The following is a 27,921-nucleotide window of genomic DNA, read 5'->3' on the forward strand; positions in this document are numbered from 1 at the left end:
TTTTTTTCTGTAATAAAGTTGAAAAGGACTTTTGGGTGTCACATATGCCAAAAGGAATTCTGATAAGTAGAACAGAAAATTAGTAATTAGAGCAAGACCAGATATACTTTCGACAGTTGTCAATTGCCAGTTTTATCAGTGAAAAGACTTGTTCCGTGATTCTCGTCCTCAACGGCACTGAGCGCTTCGCCTCGCTAACAGCTTGGGGAAAGAACACCACGTCTGCTCACCTCAGTAAGGTCTGTTCAGGTCTTTTTTAAAGCATATTTTAATGTGAACTCCAATAAAATTCAAAGTGGAAGCAAAATTAACGATGAAATAAACTATTTGCTCACGTTTCATTCCGCATGTTGAAGCGAAAAATCTTGGCCCAGGCAGTGGAGGGGAGAGGAGGAGCAGGATATGCGGTGGCTGTCACGGAAATAACGTAAAAATAATGATGACTAAGAATGATCAGCGAAGGGAAAGTCAAAGTTCGTCAGCAATTTTTCAGCAAATTTGAGCGAAGAAATTTTAATGAGAAATGAAATGCATGAAAGCCTACAAGAAAATATTATTAGAGGGTAACGTAATAGTAAAGATTCACAGCTCCCGTATATTTTTTTACTTGCCGCCAAGCCTCCCATATTGAGCAGCGAAATAAACTTTTGCCAATAAAGACACCTGTCTCCTGCTTGTCGAAGTCTTTATGCCGCTTTATGTTGAGTAGTGTGAACCTGTTCGCGTTATTTAACATGCACGTGCTGAGCAGCACGAGCAAATATAAGCGGGAGCAATTAAAGAGCGCAGCGTGCTCATTCTGCGCAAAAAAAAAAAAAAATCAGTGAAATTAAATATCAACAACAACACCCACAACAATCAAAACGGGCTTTTTAGCGCGCACAACCCCCCCCCCCCCCCAACTCCCACACACACACACCCACGCACGCCCACACACGCAGGGAAAAAATACTCTGTAGCAATGAGTGCGCAGCCGTCGTGTATGCTTCCCCTTCTACGCTGGGCACCCATTCCCCCATTCACACTACCCGGTCGTAAAATATCCGGGGAAAAAAGTAAAAAAAGAAAGCCTACTAAGAGGGCACGGAGGACCAGAATGGCAATACGTAGGCATGACGTAGGTTCTACGTGGCCCTTGTTTTCACTTGACCCTCCCCATCCGACATGAAAAAATTGAGCCACAGTTTCTACCACATGCCGCAGCTTATAACGAAGGTTTAAAAATTTATCCGGGTTTAATAGCTAGACTCAGCCTCAAAACATTGCAGCCACGTCGCAAATATTGCTTTCGATTTTGCTAGCAGCACAAGCATCAATATTTGTTATCTGTCGCATTTCTAGCGCCATCGAATACACCTACGTTAACAATTTTGTTCTAGAGAACTGCTGTCGCAGTGGAAAAATGGATTATTCAGGGTTTATATATTGTTACGATGCGGCAAGCTGATGAAAACAGGAGAATAGAGAACAGGCAGAAGATGTTGGATGACCGTGAGATGACGTTTAATTAAATGTTAGCGGGCCTAGGGCCAGCGCTCCTCCCCGCGCCACTGCCCGCTTCTTCCTTGCTCGTCCGTAACATGACCCGGGGCCACCGAGCGATCGTCCCAATCGTCGATGAAGTTTGCTGATGTTGATGATACAATGACATGATGATTGGCGTGTCTGGATGCATAATGAAGAAGAGGAAGAAGTAAGAATAGAACAGCTTGCCGGCAAGATGATTCCCAATGAACTTGGCCCAGGACACTCTCGGCCCACACGTTGCCACGACTCGATGGTGGAGGCCAAGGCACGCACCGCATGGCATATGCAGGGGAGGATGTCTTCAAATGTAGCGGTGTCTTGGGTCGTGGGGTCGTTGGTCGGCACATCAGGTCAGTGGGGTCACATATGGTCCTTCGGGTCTCTCCTTGCGTCTTGTGGTCATGCGTTGCGTCTCGGGTCAATCTCTCCGTCGTGTCTTTTAGTCGGAGCGGGAGGACGGGGTGGAGGAACGGCATGGTCTTGCTGGGTCCGACAGGCTGGGGGACAACCATGCAGTGCCTCCTAACCTTTCGCCGACGGCGCAAGAAGTCGCAAGGCGCCGAAGCTCCGCACCAGGATGAGGGGGTGATGATGAAGTACCCCGCACCTCCATCCAAATGTTACGCAGCGGCAAGCCGATGAAACCAGGAGAACAGAGAAGAGGGAGAAGATGTTGGATGACCGTGAGATCACGTTTAATAAAACGTTAGCGGGCCTAGCGCGAGCGCTCTTGCCCGCGCCACTGCCCGCTTCTGTTTCCTAGCTCGTCCGTAACAATATATATATATATATATATATATATATATATATATATATATATATATATATATATATATATATATATATATATATATATATATATATATATATATATATATATATATATATATATAAAGGAAAGAAGCCAATTGGCGAGGCCGAGGAAAGCGTTGGGGATGGTACTTTTATGTCTCTTTTTTTCTTTTTTTTAATGTTCACTTGGATAATCACAGAAATTATTAATGTAATCTAATTAGGGATATATATATTTATATATATATATATATATATATATATATATATATATATATATATATATATATGAAGGAAAGAAGCCAACACAGTCGGCGATGCCAAGGAAAGCATTGGGGATTGTACTTCGTCCTTTTTTTAATTTTTACTTCGGTAATCACACAAATTAGTAATGTAATCTGTTTAGGGGAAAGATAAACACAAAGGAAAAACAACGTGCCGATGGTGGGGACCGAACCCACGACCTCCAAATATCGCGTCCGGTGCTCTTCCAACTGAGCTACATCGGCCGCTGTCCCACCTGCTACTTTCTCGGGTATTAATGTTGTCTGTATACGAACCTTGAGAGTGTTCACCAGCGCCGCCCTCAACCATAGCGGTGGGCGTGGAACGTCCTGTGTTACCGCCAGCGTCAAGTAGAACGTAACGCTGGCGGAAGAACGTGTGTATATATATATATATATATATATATATATATATATATATATATATATATATATATATATATATATATATATATATATATATATATATATATATATATATATATATATATATATATATATGTATATATATATCGCGTGCTTCCATTTCAAAGTCGGAGGAATACTTTAGACCGCCTGTCAAAAAAGAAAAGGGAGATGCATTTTTGGGTGGTTGATTGTTTCGCAGTGGAATGGTTATCCGAAGCACTGCCGCTGAAAATTTCACTTAAAAAATTTAAACTGACTTAAAAATAACACCGGCAGTTTATGGACGGCGTTGAACAACTTTGCTGAGGTGGTATTCACTTGCTTTGCCTTCCTATTCGTTTTTGCCCTTGATAGAACTGAACGGAACACTTGGTATCCGTAATGCCCTAATTATTCAGATCAAAATCTCGTTATAGCAATCAAGATTTTACGCAGTGAAAACTAATTTAGCAGAGCAGACGCTTAGACGACGAACAAGGCTTACATAATGGGAAAGGCAATTGCACGAACGGCGACACTAATGGACGTCACTAACGCTAACGGTGATCGTTTTTCTTCTCGGTCGAAAAATGTCGATGATCATAAGACGGCCACTACATAAGAGTGGGACTGGGTTTCGTCTGAGCAGATCGGAGGCTGGCTTTGCCGCCCTTCCCTGAGCGTCAATGCGTGTGATCCAGTGGGTGGGGTCATTCATCCGGGATGCCCGAGGTGTCAAGATTGGTGACAAATGGACTGCCGTCGGCGACGAGATGACCAGAAGAGTGATACGAGAGCAAATGACTTTTGCGCCAGCGGGAAGAACTAGAAGCGCTGCAGATGTAAGAACACATTTCTCTTTGCCATCTCTCGAAACCCCGAAGCGTAAATGCTTGGGGAAAATTGGCTGGAAAAGGGCAAAAAGGCAAAAGCAATAATACGCAAAAAAGTGCGAAGAAAAATATAAATCATAAAGTACGTGGGCGCTATAAGAATCATTTGCCCTTGTTACGATGCTTGCCAAATGTGAATGAGCAAGCGAAATTTTTTACGGCACTTAACTTCGCAGGAAGATAATGTTCCAATCGAACATTCTACACAAGCTATAGTAGGATTCGAAAAAGTGACTTAGAGAATTATCTCACTGGAGCCCGGTACTAATCCTACATTGGAAAAGCAGTACTTCTTTAGTCACTTTTCTCATTTGGCTTCCATAGCCTGTATTTCTAAACCTTACATGACTGCCTTCTGTGATTGTTCTCTTACAACTTTGCTTGTGTAACGCTTCATATTCAAGGAGCACCTATGGTCGTTAAATGCTAATTTACAGCAGAACTTTCCACATTCAGCTATATTCCATCTCAATTCTCTGGTCACTTTGTTAAGCTTGAACAATGAGATTCTCAGATTGTTTACAACCGTGCTACAAACGTCGTAGAAATCAATGCACCCGAACTTAGCATTGGTTATGCTAGCTGAAACCGTGCCCTAAGCTATACTGTAAGGTACAAGTCGCTCCTACGCGCAACCAATTATTACGCGCACTGTAGTTAACTAACTTTCGTCTTGCCAGGAAATATTGTATAATGTCGCACCTTTATTATGAGTGCATCTTTTGGTACACATTCGGACACTTCGGAGTGCATGAATTTCAGCAGCTCTTGTACATTCAATAAGTGGAAGAATTGATCTTCATATTAACTTCATTAAATTCATACTCGTTTCAAGATTAAATGATAGTCTTGCCTTGGAATCTGGTAATGTCATTACAGCTTCTAAAGTTTGTTTTTTATTCATCAACTCACAATATTACATGTTTGTAAAAAGTTGTATACGTTTATTTTTTTATACCGAATGTTTGTAGATTTCTAATACCAAACTTATGACTATGCAGATTCTCTTCGTTCGTTTAGGGTAAAATCTTATAACTCCGTATTTATTCCTGAGTTTATGATCATTGCTTTTAGTTTCTTTGCACACTTTTCCCACACGCTATGCTATAGTTTCGGGCCAGTCGAATATGCTCACGAACCGCTGAATAAAAAAAAGATGCCACGAATGTTGAATCAGTTATAAAAATGTGAAAGAAGCTTAAATTGGTTAATAAAATGTCGTTGTTTTGAGTAATGCTAAAAAGAACATGATTTCTGTAGTGTTCTCATACATGAACGCAGTGAAGAGCTGTAGGTTGGCGCCAGCTATTCTGGGGCAATATGTTTCACGATTTGCATAGTTATCACGTTCCTTATTCCTCGAATAATAAAAATGTCGGTGTAAACTTTTCGTGACTTCCGGAAAAGCGTTAGTAACATATTGACTTCATAGAGTCTGCAGCACAATTTTGATGCAATTCTGTTGACTGAAACGTGGGCCGCATGCGATGCTGACTTTGTGAAATTGCCCGGATATGATCCTTGTTTCCTGAATCGCCCTTCTCGTGGAGGGGGTGTTGCCATTTACGTAAAGAATAGTGACCTTCATAGCGAAGTATTACCCGAGTTCTCTATAATGACCACTGACTGTGAAATGCTCGGGCTGAAGACTGCGGACAAAATGGTTTCTGCTGTTCACAGGCCGCCGTCAGGTTACCCAGATAAGTTCTTAAGACATCTCTACAAATTTCTTGATTTTGTCTCTGAAGTTCAATACTCTACTATTATTGGTGGTGACCTCAACATCAATACACTTGAACCTTCTTGTACAAATCGCCAGTTGAATTACACAATTGCTTCCAATAATTTTAAAAATCTTATCACGACACCCACAAAGATAACACCGACGGCATTCAGTGCAATTGACCTTTTTATAGTAGACGCCGTCTCACCCGTTATTTCTGCTGGCACTATTGCTTGTGACCTTAGTGATCACTGTGCCATTTTCGTGTCCGTGCAACATGGCTGCCCACAAAGTTACGCACGACCGAATAGTTTTGCTTATCAATGTATAACTGATGTGACACTAGCCCGATTTCGCGAATCTATACGCGTTGCAGATTGGAACTGTATTCTTGCCTGTTCTTCTGTTGATGATTCTTGTGAGCTCTTTTTAAGCACTTTGAAAGACATTTACCATAAGTGTTTTCCCTGGAAAACAAAGAAATCAAACGCGATACTTCCTAAGCCTTGGGTGACTCCGATACACGTCAAAATAATGAATAATAAATCTAGGCTCTTCAAACGTTTTATGTTCACTCGGAACCCTGAGCACCTAACAGCTTTGAAAAAATACCGCAACAAGTTAACTAACAAACTGCGAAGATCTAAATCTGTCTACCAATCGCGTATCCGCACAAGCAGAAAAGGTCCAAAAGCATTTTGGAAACTTTCAAATGAATCGTTTCTAAACAAGAATAAAAATACGCACTTGGGTCAGTTTGTGATCGATGACTTGCACTATTCCCGCTCTTTGCTGGCAGAAAAATTTAATGACTTCTTTGCAAGCTTTAGAGCGAGTGATTCCGCGGTCGAAGCTCTTCGGTTTCTCCCAAATACAGGTTTAGAGACTTTTGCTTTTCATTTAACGACCAGTGAGGAAGTTTTTAGCGTTATAATTAACCTATAATCTACAAGTTGCGCCGATTTTGATGGCTTCCAATTTAAACCAGTTAAATTTCTTGCGGATCTCTTAACCCCATGCTTAAGCTACATCTTTAACTTGTCGCTCAAATCCGAAATATTTCCTGTACGAATGAAATATGCAAACGTAACTGTTATTCACAAAAGAGGGGATAGAAACAAGATTACAAACAATAGGCCAATTTTTATTCTTCCTGTTTTTTCAAAGGCACTTCACGAAGTAATGCACAAAAGAATCGATGGTCTCTTTTCTAAGCATGCCTTAATAAGCGCCATTCAGTTTGGATTTCGAAATGGCAAGTCCACGGGATCTGCGTTACTCTTGCAAAAGGAAATTATTTTAAATAATGTCGAAGCTAAAAGTTTGACTCTTGGTATTTTCATCGACTTTACAAAAGCTTTTACTCTTCTTAATCATTAAATACTACTTCTTATTTAAACTTGCGCCAGCAGGTCGTTTCGGTCGATAATCACAAATATAGCTCCCTTTTGATTGAATGTGGTGTTCCGCAAGGTAGTCTTCTCGGCCCGTTCCTCTTTAATGTGTATGCTAACGACCTTGTGAGCATATCCTGTCATTCAAGTTGTATTCAGTACGCTGACGATACAAGTGTTTTTCTTAGGAGCTCTTCTGCCGACGAACTAATCAATAGTGCAAATCTAGTTCTTTGTGCTATCCACAAATGGTCCACAGCTAATGGTTTGGTAGCTAAATCTAACAAGACCAAAGCCGTCTTTTTTCGACCCTTTGTCCTGGATATTACTGTAAACAATAATCTGCATCTAGAAAATAACATAATTGAAATTGTAGACAAGTTCAAATCGTCCGGTGTTGTTTTCAACTCTCGCATGAGGTAGTCTGACCATATAATGTATATTGAAAGCAAGCTTACTAGATCTGTTGGCTTTCTCTCGAGACTTCGGAATGAATGTTCCCCAAAGCATAAGCTCCTTATTTACCACGCTATAATTCAATCACACATAAACTACTGTCACCTCGTTTGGGGTACAACATCCAAAACAAATCTGAACACCATACTCGGCCTCCAAAAGAAAGCCATTAGACTGATCGCTGGTGCATGTTACACTACCCATACGGAAGCATTAGTTCCGGAATATAGGATTCCTCGTGCGAATACCATGTTTGAGCATCGTTTACTTCCCTGCATTTAATTGTCACCTCAATGCTTAACCGACTTCTTAAAGAATATTGCTGGAATTAAGCCTTACGTAAAACCCTTTCACACCAGAAGTAAACAAACATGGGACGTTCCTCGAACGAGGACGTTATACGCTAACCAGAGCCTTCGTTTTACTTTACCATGCATACTAAATCATTATAGCATACATAACTCAAAGATTTTTACCGCCTCAATTAAGGACTTCAAGCTGTATTTCATCAATTCTGCACTGTCTTTCTGTACTTTCCGTTCTTTGCTTTGAACATTACCATAAGAATAGTCACTTTATTTTCATTACGTTTTACCATGTTGCGTGCATACTGTTAGATGATTTTTTGCCATTTTTTCTGTGGTAGGTTTTAATTTGCTGTTTCATTTGTATAATTGTGCTCTTTCTGAGCTTCATAATTTCCATGTTATGTATATGTTCGCCTTGATTTCACACGTTTTGTTGTTCTGCCTTTACTGGGCCTCGGGCATCTCTCAAGCTATCGTAGTAGCTTTTCATCTGAGGCCCATTTCCAAAAATAAATTTTTGAAATTCAATTCAATTTAAGTTTTTGACCTCTTAAGCATCATTCACGAGATGGAATCATATTTTTCTTACGACATGTAATAATTCGGCTGCGAGTAGACAGAAATATCCACTCCGCCGTGGTGTCTCAGTGGTTAAAAAGTCTTAGCCGGGAAATTCGGGTTCAGAATTGCCCGCAGCGGCCGCCTCTCGTTAGAGACGAAACGCTGGGCAACTTTGTACTGTGCTACGTCAGTGCAAATTCAAGGTCCTAAGTGGCCGATATCATGTGAAGAGCTCCACTACGGCGTCTCTCATAGAACAAGTTGCTTGGGACGTTAAACTCCATGAACCAAACTAACCAACCAAATGAAATAAATATATGAACTCCGAAAATTAGGAGGTCAGTACGCGAAACTCATATCACGAAACTGGAGGCCTATTATAAGGCTGTCCATAAGAAACGTACGCGGTAATTGTAACATCTCGATGCTCTGCAGAGTACTTTAAAGGATTCAATACAGCCGTTTCTTTCCAAAGCCTTGGAAGATGCGCTCGTATGGTGTATTCCGACTAATTCTACGACAAAGTGGACTCAAATTGCGCGGCAGAGTGCATTGAAATTGTGAATAAATAAATGAAAGCATAATTAAACATGACATAATTTCAGGGTATTTAGCGCAACACAGTCACACACACAACACACCTCACACAACACAGACACACACAACGCAACACACCTCTTTATTGTGTGTTTCTGTGGTGCGCTGAATTCCCTGTAATTAAGACTGACAACCCAATAGCTCCGCAGTTAACTCTCTTAATTAACCTTGAAATTCCTGATTTTGGCACAGGACAGTAAATTTCAGTAGAGGAAATATTTAGCTTTAAATATGAGTCCAGGTGATAAATTAAGTGAAACGACATAGTTGTATGACATATCAAAGGTGAAATACGGGAATGCGCTTATGTATGCTTAAGAGCAGAAATGGCGGAAGCAACTTTACTGGGCTGTTTTCATTAACGTAATCGTCATTGTCATCACTACTATCATTATTATAACTAACTGCATCGTAACTGCCATCGCTGCTATCATTTTTACGCTAGACAAAGAGAATTATGATCTATATTCCATGAGCCCGGCATGGAGTAGTGGTTTGAGTGCTCGGCTGGGGCATGGAGAGATAGAGGCTCGATTCTATGTGGATAGAGAGTTTTTTGCTATAAACACAGTTTTTCTTCTGGCTATGAAGTTTCGCGTTTGATCGCATGCTAACTTTCATTGCCGTGGGACATTGTAAAATCGCGTCTCTGTGTGTCATCACAACCGAATAAACGTGTTCTACGCCATAAATGACGCTACGTGTGTCTGGACTACAATAAAACGTCGCTATTTTAACGATGTGTAGCATAGAAAATCAGTTTTGAAGGAGCCCCATAACGACTTTTTAAGGTTTTTGCGTCGAAGTACTCTGCCCACTTATAAATAAAAAAAAGTATGGTACCGTTTTTGGTTTTTACAGCTTTCAACTTCATAAAGTAACCAAGTGACCTAAATTGGAGGATGGAAGTCCGGACTAGGGAATTTCAATTCATTAATCGTCCTTCTGGTGCACTCTGCGACGTAACAGTGTCCGCCACAATATACAGAAACTGCACTGGAGTATCTAGCATTGCTTTGAAAGCAGATCTGTATTGAATGACTTCAATCACCCGCTATATGAATTGGTGGCAGAGTGGAATATGGCTTTGGACGAGCGAAACGCATACGCCGCATGGGTTCTAACTACTTAGCTGAGTTAGTGGCATCGTGTGTGCCCTCTGTTGAACTGTGCAGTGTTCTTTTTTCTTCACAGCCATAGTCGCACTCTGTAAACGTGCTCTGGTGATCATAATAATCAGCTAATTACTGCGACGATGCAGAAGCGAATTTACTTGGTGTTTCATAGCTCAGCAGCTCGTGACCATTATTAAATAAAGATAGTGTAATAAACCAGCTATGACTGTATATTGCTGCCTTTTACTTAAGCCTATCGATGTTTAGTGGGAACAGTGCAATCCTAAGATAACGAAGCCGCACGCGGCGTATTGCACATATCTTATGCTCTCTAGCTGAAAAACTTCACGGGTTGCCTGAGAGACGTGAGGTTCTAACTAGGACACTGATCGATGGTGGCGCCTCATTGCTAACCTTAACTAGCCAGCTTAAGCGAGGCATGACCGCAGCCCCAATGAATCCGGCTTCTCTCAACCTGGGCCTATCATTTTTAGATGAGGCCAATGTCATGCTCCTGACACGAGTTTTCTGCCTTGTTTCCAGGCGACAAACAAAAGCGTAACGCCTAAATAAAAAATAGGTGAATTAATCGATGAATCGGGTACAGGTGGAGCAGTCTGGGCTCACTGAACCTTGCTACGAGTCGTAGTATACGCGCAAAAAGTCGTCTCAAAGTGAAGCGGCAACAAGTTGTCTCCTGTGCGTGAAAAGCATGCCTGAACTATAATATGCAAATTACGCAAAGGCCTGGAATTCGGCACGTGCCTGTGGTGTTATTTCGTGAATCGTTAGGCAAGGCTCATCGCCGATCAGTCTCTTTATAGCTTTTCTAACATTGTTTGTGCTCAAAGATAGGAATTGGGCAAATAAGTGCGGCCAAGCGACCGCAAGCAGGGATATAAGTGCGAGAAATGGCCTAGGGAAATAAATCAGATTCGCTGTTCGTATAACGCATTTCGTTCACGGAAGCAATGGCAAAATGTTTTGGAAAATTGGGAGCCACGAAGAAGGTGAGGCACATTTAACCTTGTGGATACATTTAAAGCAGCGTAATTTCGTAATTGCTTGATGGACGTTTTGTATGAATGTATGAAAACAAGAAAAGGTTATACTATCTTCATTCAACCAAGAATCTTCATTATGAGGCACATTGCATCTAAAAGAAATGAATGTGGCCTTGCGTGGTTGGGCGGACTCAGACTGCAGGAGTTGGCAAATAAATATTAGTGAAATTAATAATGTTACATAACGTATCTCTGCTTGCGCTGACAGCGAAAAAAATCACCGCCATATCTTCAACATATATGGCAGGGGCGAGAGTTTGGATCTGCTGCTTCTAACCCACCCTGGTAGGAAGGCAGAGCTTCCTGACGCTCTTTGAAAGACTGCAGCATCACCCATTCGGGTCGACAGATGTTCTTAGCATTACGAAACCGTCACACGTCTGAGCGATGTGCAGCGCTTGACATTTTAAGGCCAAAGACTTTAGTGGCTCATGCTGTCGTGGACAAAATGTGTCCCGCTTTTGCGGCGTTCTGACTGACCGAGGCGGGATGACGTCAGGTCTCGACCAATCATGGAGCACCACCACAGTATGCGCGAATGCGTGCCTTACATAGCCATATGGCCATATGTCAATAAATAATTAAAAAATTAATTACCAATTTAAAACTAATTACGTAATTAAGCAATAATGAATAATAAGTATTCAAAAAATTATTGCCAGCTCAATTATTATTTGTTATTTCTAATTAGTGCCTGTTGCGTAGCAGAAATGCTGCACTCAGGCTTTCGCCTTTCACTACTTTAGTCGCTAAAGTCCCTCGTAATTTATTCCCGCATAGCCTGATCCCACCGGCATACTCTACGATATCAGAGTACTCAAGGTTTCTGCAATAGTTAAGAAGGATAACCACAGCTGAGCTCACCACGCATTCGATGAAATGCCTATTTTTTAAGATGGTTAAGCAACCTGAGGTCGAATTTTATTAATTTCCAATAATTTCGAACTTTGTGCGCCTGATTCCCTAAGCGAATATAATGTCCGTCAGAGTAATTGACGTTCGTCGAAGATTTTATCACAGGAAGTTATGTGATGTTAAGAAGATAGTGAGAGACCGGAAAGCGTGGCGTGACATGGTCCATAGGGTCACGAAGAGTCGGACACGACTGAACACCTGAACTGAACTGGAGTTTATTCAACATCGCAAGAATTGTGGCCAGACATTTCTGGAGGCGAATGATTAAACAGGAAATTATGTAATTATGTTGAGTGGAGCAGAACACAGCACAAGTTAGCAAATTGTTGCGATTATTTTGCAACAACATGTTGCTTGGCTTATGTGGTTTGACGTCCCAAAGTAGCTGAGGCTACGAGAGACTCCGTAGTGGAGGGTTCCGGAAATTGCGACCACCTGGGGTTCTTTAACGTGCACTGACATCGCACAGCATACGGATGCCTTGTTTTAGGTTTCCACCGAAACGCGGCTGCCGCGACAAGGATTGGATCCCTCATACTGAGGCTACAGCAGTCGAGTGGCCAGGCCGCTGCGCCACCGCGGCGCGGCTCAACGACATGTATCAAGAAGCACTGCCAAATGATTTCGCATCGCCGTGGTATCATGCTCACAAAATACAAAGGGCCAGCCAAATAACAGCAAAGCAAAGTATAACAAAATTTATATACTAATTTAAAGGTAATTAAATTTGACCTATCCCGTGGGGCTTAATGAGGCATGCATGGAAAAGTGAGCTGGTCTTATAAATTCAACGTGTTAATCATCCTTGCAGTCAATGCAGAGTATTTTCTTCCCATTGACATTTGCCATCCTAGGACAGCATTCTTGAAGCAGCGTTTGTTCCGTGTAGCGTTTTTTTTTTTTTTTTAATTCTGCGCCGACATACCGCCGGTCTCTGCGTATAACTTGACTGTATGACGTTTTTGAGATTCCTGCTTCCTTCGCAACTTTTTTTTGTGTTGTTGTTGAAGAGTTCGTGTTTTTTTTCTTCGACCCTACTGCGTGGGCATGCGATTTGGGTTGATTCGTAGCCGTTAGGTGAGCACGTAAAATCAACGTAACTGTAGACCAGGCTGATGGGAGTTTGTGTCATTGTCAGGTAATTTGCACAAATAACACTTCATGCTATCCGTACAGATCAACACCTGGTCACAAACAGAAAGGGCGCCACAGCAGACTGGGGGTGAAAAGTAGCCTTCGCGCTGATAGGAATAGATGGAAGCGAGTGTTTAAAGCAGATTTTTAATTTCACTGGACAGTAGGGCAGTTTAGAACGGATTATGCAAGCATGAAATGCTATTTAATTGCCGCAGTACATTTAAAACCCCACGAAACGTTTGGGGGTGCGAGTTGGGAGGGCGACTCACAGAGACACATGCAAATAGAACCTACCACAACAATTTTCTCATTTTGCAGAGTACCATAAGTGGCCGGTCGTTAAACGTTGGAAGGAGGTTTGAAGATACGTATGACAAATTATGCTACGTCATTTCGAATGCAGTCTATATTTAAAACGCGTGCTAAAAATATATGTTATGGAGCGGTACATACCGCCTACAGGCTCGTTATCAGTTGGGTTATCTCTGAATTTCGCAAGCTTCTCTTGTAGCGAGATATGCAGCCATAAGCACTAAATCAGTTCACTAATAATGGTCGTTCATGGACTGCAGCCTGAAGAAAACTGCATTTAAAAAGTCCTTCTCAAACGTCATGCCGAGGGAAGGAAAGAGAAGGGCCCACTGTAACAGACAGCGGCGCAGACGACGGTATTCGAGCGCGGAAAACATCCGCGAATGCAACTTGTGTGAGCAGACCTTGCATTTTGGTCGCATACGGCGGCGAGTGGTTCGTTTATCGTGCTATGTGAGGACTGCCTTCTGCTTAAAAGTTATCATTTGAGCCAGAACTCTTCAATACTAACAGTTGGGAAACTTCACATAGGCTCCATGTATAAACAAAAACGGTTTTGACTGTGGTCATAATTCAGGCTTATACGAATAGTGACGGTGCCCGTTACTATTAATGTAGACTTCGCCCAAGTTTCAAGCTTGTTTATAAATGCACAACCACGATGGAAAACAAAATAATCGAAGACTTGCAGCAGCACAAATTCTTAAGTATAACAGCCGTAAACTTAAGATAGAAAAGAATAAAGAAAAAGTGACTTCCGCACGGAAGTGACGGCAATAGCAGAAAGCTTTTATTGACCGTTTCTAGATGGCGGGATAATTTATAGGCACATCTAAAATGCATACAAAGACTTGTCACTTTTTGAAGCGGTGTTCCTCCAATTGGAAAAGTCCAAAAGTTCTCGTTTGAGCTGTGCGGTAGCATGTCGGACAACAGGAGAAGGTGTCGCAATTGCGAGAAGCAACCAGCCGATAGCTAGTGTTTCAGGGGTATGTCGGTCTTACGGATACAAATTGGTCGTGGAAGTTTAAAAATTATTTGGCTTCAAAATGTTGTAGAATATTTGTCACAATTTTTCATTCGAGCAGTCTCTACATTTAACCGTCTGTTGTATTCATTGGTGCTCTCCGCAACCGAAAGTTATTTTGGCAAGTTTTCTTTGCATGTGTTTCTATGTGCTTTTCAGCCGGCTTGTGCCCCCCTCCCCCCTTCCCCCTCCATAGGTTTCATGGTAGTTTAAAAATACTCCGCCTTTCTAACGAGATTCCATAATTTCACAATGTGTTACATGACCTATATAGTTACTCTTTACCGAACGACAACATCATGGGCGCACTGTCAACTCAGAAAACTGCTTTGAAATATTTTGGTTCCATTCATTCTTATGAGTGCTAACCCTTTTTTCAAGCAGTCGATCCGGACTGGCGACAACAGCGCCTCCGCATCTTGCTTGCATCACAGATCGGTGTTGGCCTATAGAATTCCACGTGAATGCTCCATGGCACCGTAGGGGTCTCCGTCTCTCCTGAGCGATTTTATGTTTTGTACATGGTAGTTGACATTCATTACAAGAGTCTTAAAACCAATGACCAGTCATATTAACAAAACATCTTCGTTAAAATGAAGACGGTAATTGAGCAGCGGAGCTCTAAAAATGGGATAGCGTTCGCTCCTTTCCAAATGTATTTTTTTTTTTGTTCCCCAAGGCTCACTTCGCAACTTTTTCCTCTGCCTAGAAATAATGAAGCTGGTGAATTGCAGTGCACATATGAAGCAGGCCCCGGCATGTGAATATTAAGGTATTATGTACAGGTTGGGGGGCTGAGTAACAAAATTTGTTTTGTTCCGGTCCACATTTTTTCCGGCCTCCTGGAGGTTCCTATATCTTCCGACATAATGTGGTGGTGGTGCAGCATACCCAGTGTACCAGTTCAGGGTTATTCTAAAGCGGCGATGGGGCGAATTACAACAGCGTTCTAGTGAGTTACGTGCCTCTTACGTTCCCAGACCCCAAGGAACAATATCCCTGCACGAAAAGCAAAGTAACGGCTTGAGTTATCTTTCAGGCAGCACCGGGGTTGATCCAAGCTTTGTTTCATCGGCACTTGACTCCGAGAGGCACGTTGCGAAGAGCATATCACGTTTCTTCCCTTACGTATTTTGTTTTCTTTGTTGTGTTACCGCCCGCGGCACGAAGTATATGCTTTATAGCCAGGGCTTGCCCCCTTCCCCATTAGGAGCTTTTCTCTTCTCGTGATCGTGTGTCTGCGCTACATCAACGTCATACGGCGGTGTACGGTTGCGGGGCCACGAGTGGAATCTGTCACTCTCTTATTACCACGACACACACCGCTGCCATCCTCGAGAAGAAACCGCTTTGTACAAGGAAGCGAAAAGCAGCTAAAAAGGATGGAGCTATAGTGCGTACGAAGACGTAATGTGAGTAATCTGTTACTCTTGCATTCTGATAATCGCCACAATTATGAAACTTTGCTCAAGAACACTGTTAGAACGTCACGAGAAAAATAAGTAGTAAAGGTTCCACAGAGTTATTCATGCTTTTTAGGAAATACCCTTTGAGAGAAATAATCTTTGATGTTTTGACCGATCAAATTGATGCTCATATTTCGCCAATACAGGGTGCAAATCTGCATAATTCGCTTTCTTCAATTCAATACAACAGAGTGACATAAGTTGTTAGGGCAGTCAGCCAAGTAACAGCAAATTTAAGAGATCGCTCAGAATTAACAGTGAACTCTGTGCACAATTAAGATTCATGCTGGAACTCTTGCGACCCAGCAAAGTAACGAAGAAGAGGACACGGCTTCTTGCCGGGCTCTTATTTGGCAGGTTTGCTGCCTCTGTCATTTTTGACAAGGCCAGAAACAATAACCGCTTCACAGCAGCCATTCCCTGCACTATTTTGAATGCAGCTTTGGAATTTCTTAGAGATTCCATAGCCTCTATTAGATTGCAGGGCAAGATTGAAGAGCCCGGTCCTACGGAAAATTTAATGATTGCGTCCGTGGCAGGCTTGACCGCTTTCGTATTTTTCAAGGAATCCTCCAAGTCCTTTACGTAGCATGTAGTGGATAACATTTTGAACGGCGTCTCTGTAATGGTGCGGTCGCTGCTATCAGTGATAATTTTTCTTTTAAGCATCTATCGTTATACATGACATTTAAGCGTTCCAGCCTCTTCGATTATTACTATTTCGCCTAACTCTTTACATACGCCAAGCGTTTATGTGAACGAAAATAATATAATGACAAAATGATTTGTCAAACCTCCTAGACCTGTCCAGTGTAGACAAAATGAAGCATAGAAATCTGCGGCAGCGGTAATAGCAAGATGTCTTGTGTTTAATTGTTAGTTCACAATAATGTTGCTAACAGTGCCAAGCCGGGACGAAACGAAAGAACACGTACAACACAAGCCCCGGAAAAGCTCTTTTGAAGCAAAAGTGTCTTGAGGCGCTGTGTTTTATTGATTGCATAAGCTTTGCTCGGCAGCCGAACTTCGCTGTTTTGTTTTTAAAGTCGTTTACATTTTCCGATCAGCTTTAATGCTGATCAATGTTCGATTGAAATTTACGCGGATCACTTTGTCACTACCCTAGTCTATGGTACAAACGAGTAGCGAAATGTGACGAGTGCATCAAGGTTTACTGACTGTTTGTGCTCGGTAGTTGTACACAGGAACAAAACACTGAACATAACCCACACTTTGTTTCGATGGGGCAATTCAGGCCTCGGTGGGACAAAGCCGCGAAAGTCTTCTGCGAACCCTCATCCACTAACTCTAATTTAAAAAAAAAGCACTTTTAAACACGGCGAATGTTGATCTCGGGGAGAACAGTGCCGAGTACTAGCGAATAGTTTAATGACTGGATAAATAAAAATTACTTGTAAGTATGAAATTATTTTTGCACGTGATGGAATGCTGGGAATGAATGCGGAAGGCCAACAATGTAAAAAAATTCAGTTAATGTTAGCCGATATTCTGATATGTTTCAAAAGTGGCGGTTCACATGTTTTTCTCTTCTGTATAGCCTGGCTTTGCGCATTTGGCTGGAATGTGACATATATTCTTCATTTCATAACTTTCTTTATTAATTGGTTGCGTGACTGAAGCGCCGCATTGTTGGACTTGCCGCTGCCTCTGCAACGCGTTGCTATGCAGCAGTTATGCAGCTGCTATGCGTAGCAATGCATTCTATGCAGCTGTTGCTATGCAGGTATTGACAAACCAGAACTGCTCCACAAGCGAAACAAGACTTTGATCGGGGTAATAACCTGCGTGTTAGATCTCTCGCCTTAAAAGCGTATGGCCAGTACACCAATGGCAATGGCGGGCGTTAGATGTGAAAGGCCCCCTCGTGTATTTTCTTCCGGGAGACTCGTATAGCATGTGTTTCTACTTTAATGAATTCTCCAAGAGCGTATTTCATGAAGTCGCCAGAAGTCTGTTGTCCTTCGAATGCTTGAAGGCCCTAATCGCTTTTTTTTTTAATTGCGAAATCAGTACTACGCCAGGTATTTATAACCGTTCGTCGCATGGTCCGTGGCCCGTGGACCCCCCTGCTCTTCGAGGATGAGAAGACGAAGAAGAAGAAAGTGAAGAAGACGACGACGAAGACGAAGACGACAAAGAAGCAGAAGAAGAAGACGACGACGAAGAAGAAGACGACGAAGACAACGACGACGACGAAGAAGAAGACAACGAACACGAAGAAGAAGACAACGAACACGAAGAAGAAGAAGAAGAAGAAGAAGAAGAAGAAGAAGAAGAAGAAGAAGAAGAAGAAGAAGAAGAAGAAGAAGAAGAAGAAGAAGACGACGACGACGACGAAGAATAGGAACGGTAGGTCATTCGCATCTAATGCTTTCATTTTATATTAAGCTCAGCAGTTTTGAACCCTTGTCATTTGTTTTTCATGATATTATCGATCCTACTTTCATCAGGATATCCTTCGTGCCTCGTGATAAACACTGTTCGCAAAGAATAATTTTCTTACTTTATCCATCAACTGCAACACTGCACGCATTACTGCGCAGATGTCGCAGCAAATTCTGATAAGCGTCAGAAATCCTACTCCCAAAGAATCCTCTCTAAGCACTCTTCAGTGCATACATGAGTATACCCTAAACTTCGCTGCACTTGCGGTCACATTTCCTGCGACGAATTTCCCAATTTCGCATTTTTTGGGCCTACCAGGACTTCACTGATTTTATTTTTTTCGCCCCTTAATTTTGTTCTTGAGGCGCTTCCAAATAATGTCACCTTCTATATGCTCTCTGTGAAGTTAGCGAGGGCGGGGCTCAGTGAAAATGGAAGACGACAAATACTTTTGCGCCACCACGTATGATAAACAGAGCGTAGCCTAGTTTTGCCATTAATCAGGATGACATCACACCACGTATGAGATGTAATTTGTTTGGTCGCAACGTGGAGATGAAATGCATTCACTACTACGATTGAAAATACATGGGGAAGTTATACTCGTCTCGTTTCATTCTACCGATGACCAACAGTGGGCACCTTTTCTGGCTGGGAAACGAATTCTCTGCTCGTATTTAATTTATATTAAGTATTAAATGCGGTCTGCTATTTGATTTCGCCTCTTGTTGTATTGGTAAGAATGCGATCAATAATGTGAGAAAAAATTGAAATCAATGCTTCAATTTTCAGTGACGAATAGTCTTTGGGTGCACTTCTACCTTCCTGGTGGTATTGTTCATCGGCCACTCTAAGCTTTATTTAGGTTGTGGCCGCTGCGCACATTTTGCACTGCTTTCTCGATCGCTGTGGAACACCAGACAGGGTATAAAAACACTTTTTGGCCATTAGATAGTGACATGTATTTACATATGACGATATGCGCTGAGTTTATTCGCGTCCAAATATATCGATGTCGAGGTATGATCGTGAATGCGTTCGCATATCAACGATTCCATTTACCAGGTCTCCCAGCTAAATATAACGAAGCTTTCAAACATTACCAAATGCATTGGCCATATAAAACCGACACAATGCTGCTGAGAGTCAACCAACTGGCATATTCTGCGCTATTTATTTTCTTTGCATTTTTTTTTATTAGTGGACAGATGAACTAACTTTCTTTTTCTTGAGGAAAAAAGCATCAATACAGAGAATGGAGATCTGAAAAACAGCGCACGGAAATGTTTGACCAAGGTTTCGTTTTCGTAAAATAGATTTTTTTAATTTTTTTTCTTTTACCGACCCGAAGCGTTAACATAAATAATACAAAAAACATTCCACGACAGCTGTATTACAGTAGAAATCGCATCTATCTGTTTTTCAAGATTATCTGCAACTTCTTCATTCACCGATTGTTCCTGAAGCTATTGAATAAACAGCTATTAAACGTACAAGCGCTCACCGGTAAAGTAACTTTGCCGTTTAGGTTTTCTGTTTTTGTGTCATCATGACTTCGTTCCATGCTTTTTTGTTTCTCTTGTGGCATAACTATTTGTCCGCCTAATTCGTGTTACACGCTCCTCATTCTGGTTTTGCCGCTATACGTATTTTCAGATGCATAATTTGGTGTCATATATTGATATGCATTTTGAGTATATATTATTGCTATAATTTGCGTCTGTGTGCTTTGGATGCCCTTCCTGTTATGATCCCGGACGAGATTGACAGTATCAAATAAAAAACAACAAATAAATAAATAAAACTTCAAAAGAAAAAACCTTATGCCTACCTGGCCATGCTATTTCACAACGTTAGTGCTGCAAGCAGGTTCCCAAAGCAGCGAGCACAGTGTAACCGGAAAGTGTCGTTAGAAGAAGTGACAGTTGCACAGGAGCAGAGCGCCGCTCTCTTTTGTGTTTAGAACGACGAGCACATTTGTAGTTCGATTACTTGTTCGATTTTCGCATGCCCAAGCCTAAAATTATCATGAGGTGAATTTGTAGGTTCAGTAAAGCCAAGAAAGATTGCCTCTGCGGTGTTTTGACGGAATATTAGAGATGTTTAGTTTATCTTGATCTGTGATCCGCCACCGCGCGTTCCACTGTGCATGCCCAGATTCCCTTGACGGTCAGGAACAAGCGGCTTGTGCGCCCACCCACGCGCGGTAGATTATCACGGTGGCAGATAGCGGGTATTCTCTCTGAATACTTGCCGGTTTCTGGCTCTGGTAGATAGAAGTCTAAAACCACCGCTTAAAAAAAGGCAAAGACAAAGAAATGACGAAAGCGACATCTAATAAAAAGACTCAACCATATTTCTACAAATTATCCAAACGCAAGCATATTTGCCTTTTATATATTGCCGGTATATTGGGTTAGTTCAAATAATTCCTTAAGTATTATTGTTCTTCGCTCAGACTCAGTGTATTTTTTAGCGAAAATCAGCAGCCACTAAGAGAATTGAACCAAGTGCAACACCTCCCTCTTCCCGAATACACGAATTCTGGATGCCTAATAATATGTGCGCGACTTACAAACGTGTAATATGGATATGGTAAAGTTTTATCATGTAGACTTTGTACTATTTAACCTTTAATATTAACAGTCATTTCGATCGTGTTTGGTCTTTCCCAGAGTATAGGTTCAGAACAGCTATCTGTTATAGCCACAATCGTCTCTTAATTTATCGAGTATAATATATCAGCTAATCTTAGCAGAGGGAGCGCATTTTTGGCTGTGCAAATCTTTTAAAAACTTCATTTAGGGAATCAAGTCATATATATATATATTGTCTTTCGTTTCACTACCTGTGTTCCAACTAAAATTCATGTTCGCAGCCCATATTATTAAAGAGTAAATCAAGTCGTCCAAAATTTTCACCGTAATAAACCTCACAATCACAGCTTTCCCATATCAGCAAAAAGTAAAATCAACAGTATCGCTTCTTCTTCATGAAACTCACATAATCTTCTCATGCTCTGGTAAACCCAGCAAAATATGTAAGAATAGTTGCATAGCAGCAATATGTGTTATATCAAATTACTCACCTTGTATTCGGAAGAGGTCAGGTAGTTTGTCAACTTAGGATCTCCTAAGGAATTGCGAACTAAGTATTGAATCTCTATATGCTAGTATGCCAGGTATTTCAATATACTTGAACTAAAAAAAAGGTGTCCGTAATTTCACGAAGTCCACCGTCCTCGATGCTTATTCGCTGTAAAGTAATATAACGGCAAAATAACCTCTAAAAGCGTACGGCAGCTATTCTGACAGTTTATTGCTGGTAGATAGCGTGATCTGACCGGCAGTATTCCTTTGATGACGTCACCGAGTTGATTTTTTTTTTTCTGAAAAAAGAAAAGACGGCTTTAGCACTCAGTACTCAGCAGGAGGCATTATCGAAGTACAATGTCTAGATGGGTGTACGAATTCAGGGAGCTGCCGAGCACTGCGCTCTGTCGCTCCATGCAGCGCACGTATCCCGCAAACGCAGGTTTCATTTATTCATAGGTTTATCGGTCCTAAACGAACCATAAAAGACGTGCACTGTTTGGAAGTGATTGAGATTTCTACGAATGTCCTGGTTAAGCGCTCCCTTGACGTCGTTATGGTCTTGCCCTCCTTAAGCCAGCCTATAAGTTTACGAGGGAGGCGAAGGCTATCCATTTGGTTATTGTTATGGTGGTACTGTGTCGTAAGGTTAGTGGGCGTACGTAGTTATGCACAGTTTGATTAAAGATGCAATATCTACTTAGTATCAGGCCGACAGGTCTACTATAGGCATACTGAGGCTGATGCTGAATAATCGTCGTTGTGAAGAAAACACATGATTACCACGCCATGACATGACATTTAATGCCTCGGGAGCGGCTAATATCATAGGGCCAATATTGCCTTGAACCTATTAAGCGTGCATTGAACAAAGAGATCTGTCTAATCGACGCAAAGCCGTTAATTATTAACACACGCTCGAAGCGGTCTTAAATGCTCACCTTGTTAACTATCGCAAAATTTATCCTTGCCAACAGTTAAGGGAAAGTTTGTAGTAATAGCGGGACACTTCCTAGAGGCCTGGGCTATCTGATGAAATGTGGGTGTTACTTTTGTCCTCGAGAGGGCTTAGTCAGTATTATAATAATGACAGAAATAACCCTGCTATAATGCATTCCACATCACTACAAAAATAACAAACATAGTATTCCTTGAGATCTCTCTTTTCCTTTTAACATTGAAGCTTTTATGATCAAGAAAAACAAGAGTATGCCTCATGATTCCATACACTTAAAACTACACGCACGCTGTTACTGTGCCTGTATGAATTTTTTTTTATTGAAGAGGGGGGGGGGGCGCTATTTTTGTATCGTGTGCGCTATTTATCTGCAGATAAGAACGTCTCAACCGGCTTTAAACTACACATTTGGAGCAAAGTACTAATTTAGAAACTACAAATAATTTTGAAAGTCATGGGAGCGTAGGTTACTTCTTTGTTTAAGGAAAGAGTGCGACGCGAGTTGAATAATAAGGGTCATGAAACTAGCTCTTGCTAGAAGCAAGTGTTCACACTGCTTTCAACGTTCTCAAGTAAGCAGTAAATTGTAGAGCGTCGAGTAAAGCGCAACCACAAGGGTGGCTAGAGGACAATAAATAATACAGTCCTGCATGTAACTTCGCAGCCACTACAAGAGCTGAGTCGTTCTTAGTTTATACGCGAAGCTGAGGAGTGCTCGGAGATATAAATTATGAGTGAAGGAGTTCTAGTAGTAGGGCATATTTTGTTCAAATGCCCAGCGTATGCCAGTGGATGGATTAGTCAAAAGTTCTCAGGCCACAGGCTTTGCATCTGGTAGGCACATTCTGGCACTTGAGGCCCCAGTAAAGCTATCAATTATCTCAGAGGTTAGAATAACGCTTCTTGTACACTCCGCAAATATTTTAAGATATGGGGGTGCCGTAGCTGCCTGACTATACTGCACAGCAGCAGACCTTGTGGCCTGGGAACTTTTGACTAGAACAAATAACTAGAGTATCTCTAAAGCACGACTGCGTATTAAGACACCATTAGCCTGCTATAGGCAACAGAGACGCGCTACACACTTTTTGTATTGTTATTATTAAGTCGAATGCCTTTCTAGACTCATAGCAAAAATTTATTAAGCGAAATTTGTCCGCGAGATTCCGCGAGTGACAGGTATCGCGCCTTCCCTTTCCGGTAAACCAATAATAAAACATTGGATAACTTTGATGCGTCCAACAGAACTAAATTGATTAGATGTGACTAAAAAATGCTTAGTAATGAGTAGTAATGACTAAAATGACCTACTAGTGACTACTAATAACTTAAAATGACTACTAAAATGACTACTAATGACCAATATGTCTGACGACGACTTGTATTGACTGAAATTGATTACAAATGACTAAAATGCTTAGTAATGGGTAGTAATGGCTAAAATGACTACTAGTGATTTGTAATGGATACTAATGAAACAAATGACGAAATTATAACCTTTACGACTTGTAACGACTACAATTGATTAGAAATGACTAAAATGCTTAGTAATGACTAGTGATGACTAAAATGAAAGGACAAGGTAAAGAAGGAATGCGAAATAGGTAAAGTGGAGAGGCAAGAGAAAGAGGCGAATGATTGGAGAAAGAGTAGGCTTTCGCCGTTTACCTCTTATGGAGACCATATATTTTTTTAGTCGGCAACGATCTTGACAAATTGTAATTCCTCCGTGTTCCTAGTAATTGGGCGCTCTGCATATAGCGAGATTGGTCAGCTCATATTTAGGGCTTTGCACTTCATCATGTAGCATACAACACAACTTTGATGCGGGCCACCTCACATTCCATGGTCACGTTGCTTTATGAGTTTATTTTTTATTTTTTTCATTGCATTGCAATCCAGCAGTGGCGTAGGTATAGAATATCCGCCTCGAATGCTGAGGGACCATATTTCGAATCCTAGTACCACGCAGTTCTCCACCAGATTTAAAAAAGGAAAATCTGCGCATAGATGAAGTTTCACAAACCAGGCTTGGGATGTGGCCTTATCCTAGTGACCATCCCCAGAAACGCATTCCCTCAACACCTAATCAGAATAGGATTTGACCACCCTGGTGCAGAAACTGATCAACACCTCATTAATGAATGTACTAATTCACATCCCGCCGTAAGACCCCAGCGGTTGCGAAGTTATTGACCACGGCAGTGGTCCGACCAGGGACGAAGCAGAGGGTGCTAAGAATATGTGTGCGGGGGTCAAGTGAATGCAGTTGGCAGAGGACCTGGTTAGTTAGAAGGACATTAGAGAGGTCATCGTCTTGAACTGGGTTAGTCCGGATGATGATGATAGTGATTCAGATTTTTAAGTCTACAATTTTCCGCTTTTCTCTCATTCTATCTTTCTCTTTTCTCCCTTTCCCACGCAGGCCAGTGAGTCAGAGGATGTAAACATTCTTTAAACTATATGTTCTTATAATACATAGCCTCAATGTCTTTCTTTGATTAGAAGAGCCATAATGGCGAAACTTGTCCACCGTTTTTCGGCAGCCTCTGGCCATCTGCCTGCTACGGTGGGCAGGTGGCAGCGTCAACAGAGGGAAATTCCCTTTACACCGGTAATGGAAACGAAGGAGAGAAAAGGGGAGCCTGCGTTATGGGGTCTAACATTCCAAAGCGACTCAGGCTTTTTGTGTTGTCTTCGACGCAGCTGTCGTCTAATTCAGGACACAGCACAAGAATGCTGAATTGGGCGAGTTGGTGCATTTGCATTTTAGGAAACGCAGCGCAAAGAACACAAGGACAAAATGAGGCATACGCACACGAGCGCTCGTGTGTGTATCCCTCATTTTGTCCTTGTCTCCTTTGCGCTACGTTTCCTAAAATGCTTCAGGACAGCAGGTTTAGAACCCGCTAGTTGAACACCTCGGAGAGAAGGTGCAACTAAGTTAGGGGCAGGAATAAAGTGATACCTGTTGCATGGCTCTGAAATGGCTCACTGCGTTCTCTATAACATACTCACTCAGTGGATCTAATCTCTTATTTTGCTTCTTTACTTGAGTGGTGTGCTGAGTCGTTAATTATTCCCGTTTTGATTTACTTGCTGCGACCCCAGGAGTTGATGAGGCGCCGTTTCTGCTAGTAAGCGGAAATACGTGCATGCGCTGGCGCAATATAACTGTAAGGAAATGCGGAAAAAAATTCAGCTTATTATTTCAAAAACTTCACTTAGCTTAACGTATCCAGTGCATATAATCGGAATAAAACTTTGAAAGCGCTTCTAAAATTGAGTGAAGGTATTCAGCATGTAAAACGCATTGGCTGAACGCTAAGATGCGTTAGAAGAGAGCATTTTTGAGGACTAGTTGGTGCATGAACCTGTGCTGGCTTTCTCAAACTCGAGACAAATGTGAAGAATCACGAAGTGTTGCCGATAGTGCCATGTGAGCTAACTGCATGCACTTTAAAGAAACATTGGATGCACATTTACCTAAGCGTATAAATATAAATAGTGTTTGGTTTAGGCGTACGAAGAATGCTTCTGGCTAGCATAAGAAATATTCAGTCGTGTGTGCTGCAGACGCACTTTTTGTCACTCGTAATTTGCGGAATTTCAGCCGCTTTATTGGCACTCAAATGATTGCACGAAAGCTCTGTTCGGGCTTATGTGTCAATACTGGAGTCGACGATCCAGTAAGACTTGCCGCCCTATTATAAACGTTCCATTTTCTTTACCAGCCTTAAATAATCTGACATATTCGCGTGTGCTTTACGTGCCTAATAATAAGCCCTGAATTGCGGATTCACCATAGAAAACAATAACGGTGTCCATTTGCTTAGTTTGGTGATCTGATTAAAAACGCGCTAATAGGGGCTAGCTCTGAATTCGAGTCGTAAGAATGTGAAGCCGGGTATCGCTTTGAGGGCGGTCACGTAACGAAAGCAAAGAAGAAACTGTTCACTTGAAATTGACTGATAGCAACATTTGGAAACGTCTTGTTTAGTATACGTATCGTAATAATAAGCCACAATACATGCATAGTTCATGCTCCCGACCCTCATTGGAAATGGGCTGTTTTATTGACACCGCAGGATGACTTTAGTGCTTGGTCAACGTCTCGCCCCCGATCAGTTCACCCCTGCTTTCAAATGCGCGGCAGCTAGAGTCAACATCGAAACCCTTGAAACTGGGCTTTATGCCTTGTCCGGTGTGAGAAATCTTCATAAGCCAAGCATCAAATGGCTGTGAAAGTGCTGTGATTCTTATTCGTGCTCGTATTGTTGGTGCACTGCGCATACCAAATTCGAGCCCCGCACAACATACATACCGCTGCACGGAGCACGCACAACAAGGCTCCAACAGGTAAAATGTTGCATGCGTTCAAACATATTTTTTGTAAATGTTCGTTCGAGAACACATACATCCATCGAGAGCATAGAAAACTGTAATTTCAAAATTGACGTGACTGTCTAGCTCCTGTAGAGTGTCCAAATAAGAAGTTTAATAACACAGTGGTCAGGAATGCTTGAGAAGGGTCCTCTGTCTATTAGTGACGAGTGTAGTGATCTCTAACTTTCATGGAAATGAGTGTTCATTTGTTCATTTATTTGGTTACGTATGCACTACCGCCTAGTCACCTGAAGTTTCAATCGACTTAAGTAGCGAATGTGTAGAGGATATTATGGAACTGCTAAGACATATTTGTTTCACCATTCCTGTATTTTAATAATACCCCTTGCTGAATCAGACGCATGCTATCCTGTGATTGTGTCTGAGTCAAAGCCTCTATTTATTCCTTGTGAAACACGGCGTAATATTACATCACAGTACATGCATAGACAATCCTTCGGACACTTACAAGGTTTTTCATGCTCAATAGGAAACATGATGTGTGCGCAATTGCTTATTTACCTTAGTGTTTCGTTCACCAATAATAAATTAGCACAGTAGCCTCCTACACGGACTTCACCATAATAAAGGTATTCATATGCACAACGTAAGTATTGCACTGAGGAGATCCTATAATTCGCCATCCTGGCGGCAGCATTTATCATTTATTATTATCATTTATCAGATTATTATACAAGCGTACACTTTACTACGTCCCAATAGTTTAGATATCCAGATACAACTGTCGCTTTCACCTAACTAAATAACTTTAATAAGGATTGTACTTCAGTTTTCGTTCATGCGTTCTTCTCAGTATATCACGAAGCGCTTGTATGTGGCAGTTCGTATTTGAATACGTTCTTTTATTTTGAATGACATTAGAAGCGAGTCTGTTTTTCTTTTTCTTTCGTTCACCCTTTGACTGTCGAATATTCCTAAAAAGATTCTCCCCCGTGTCAATTTTTTTTAAACGCTATGGGTTCAGCGCAGTACCCGTACGGCAAAAACACCGTAGGACGCAATGTGGCTGCAGTACCCGTACGGCAAAAACATCCAAAGGGTTCAGTGCTGAAAGCTTTCTGCAAGGTTCAGAGAGAACCGGCAGTGTCAAGTGCGATAAC

Source organism: Amblyomma maculatum, chromosome 11, assembly GCF_055883805.1.
Source record: "Amblyomma maculatum isolate TAMU_Amacu chromosome 11, ASM5588380v1, whole genome shotgun sequence".
Taxonomy (NCBI): domain Eukaryota; kingdom Metazoa; phylum Arthropoda; class Arachnida; order Ixodida; family Ixodidae; genus Amblyomma; species Amblyomma maculatum.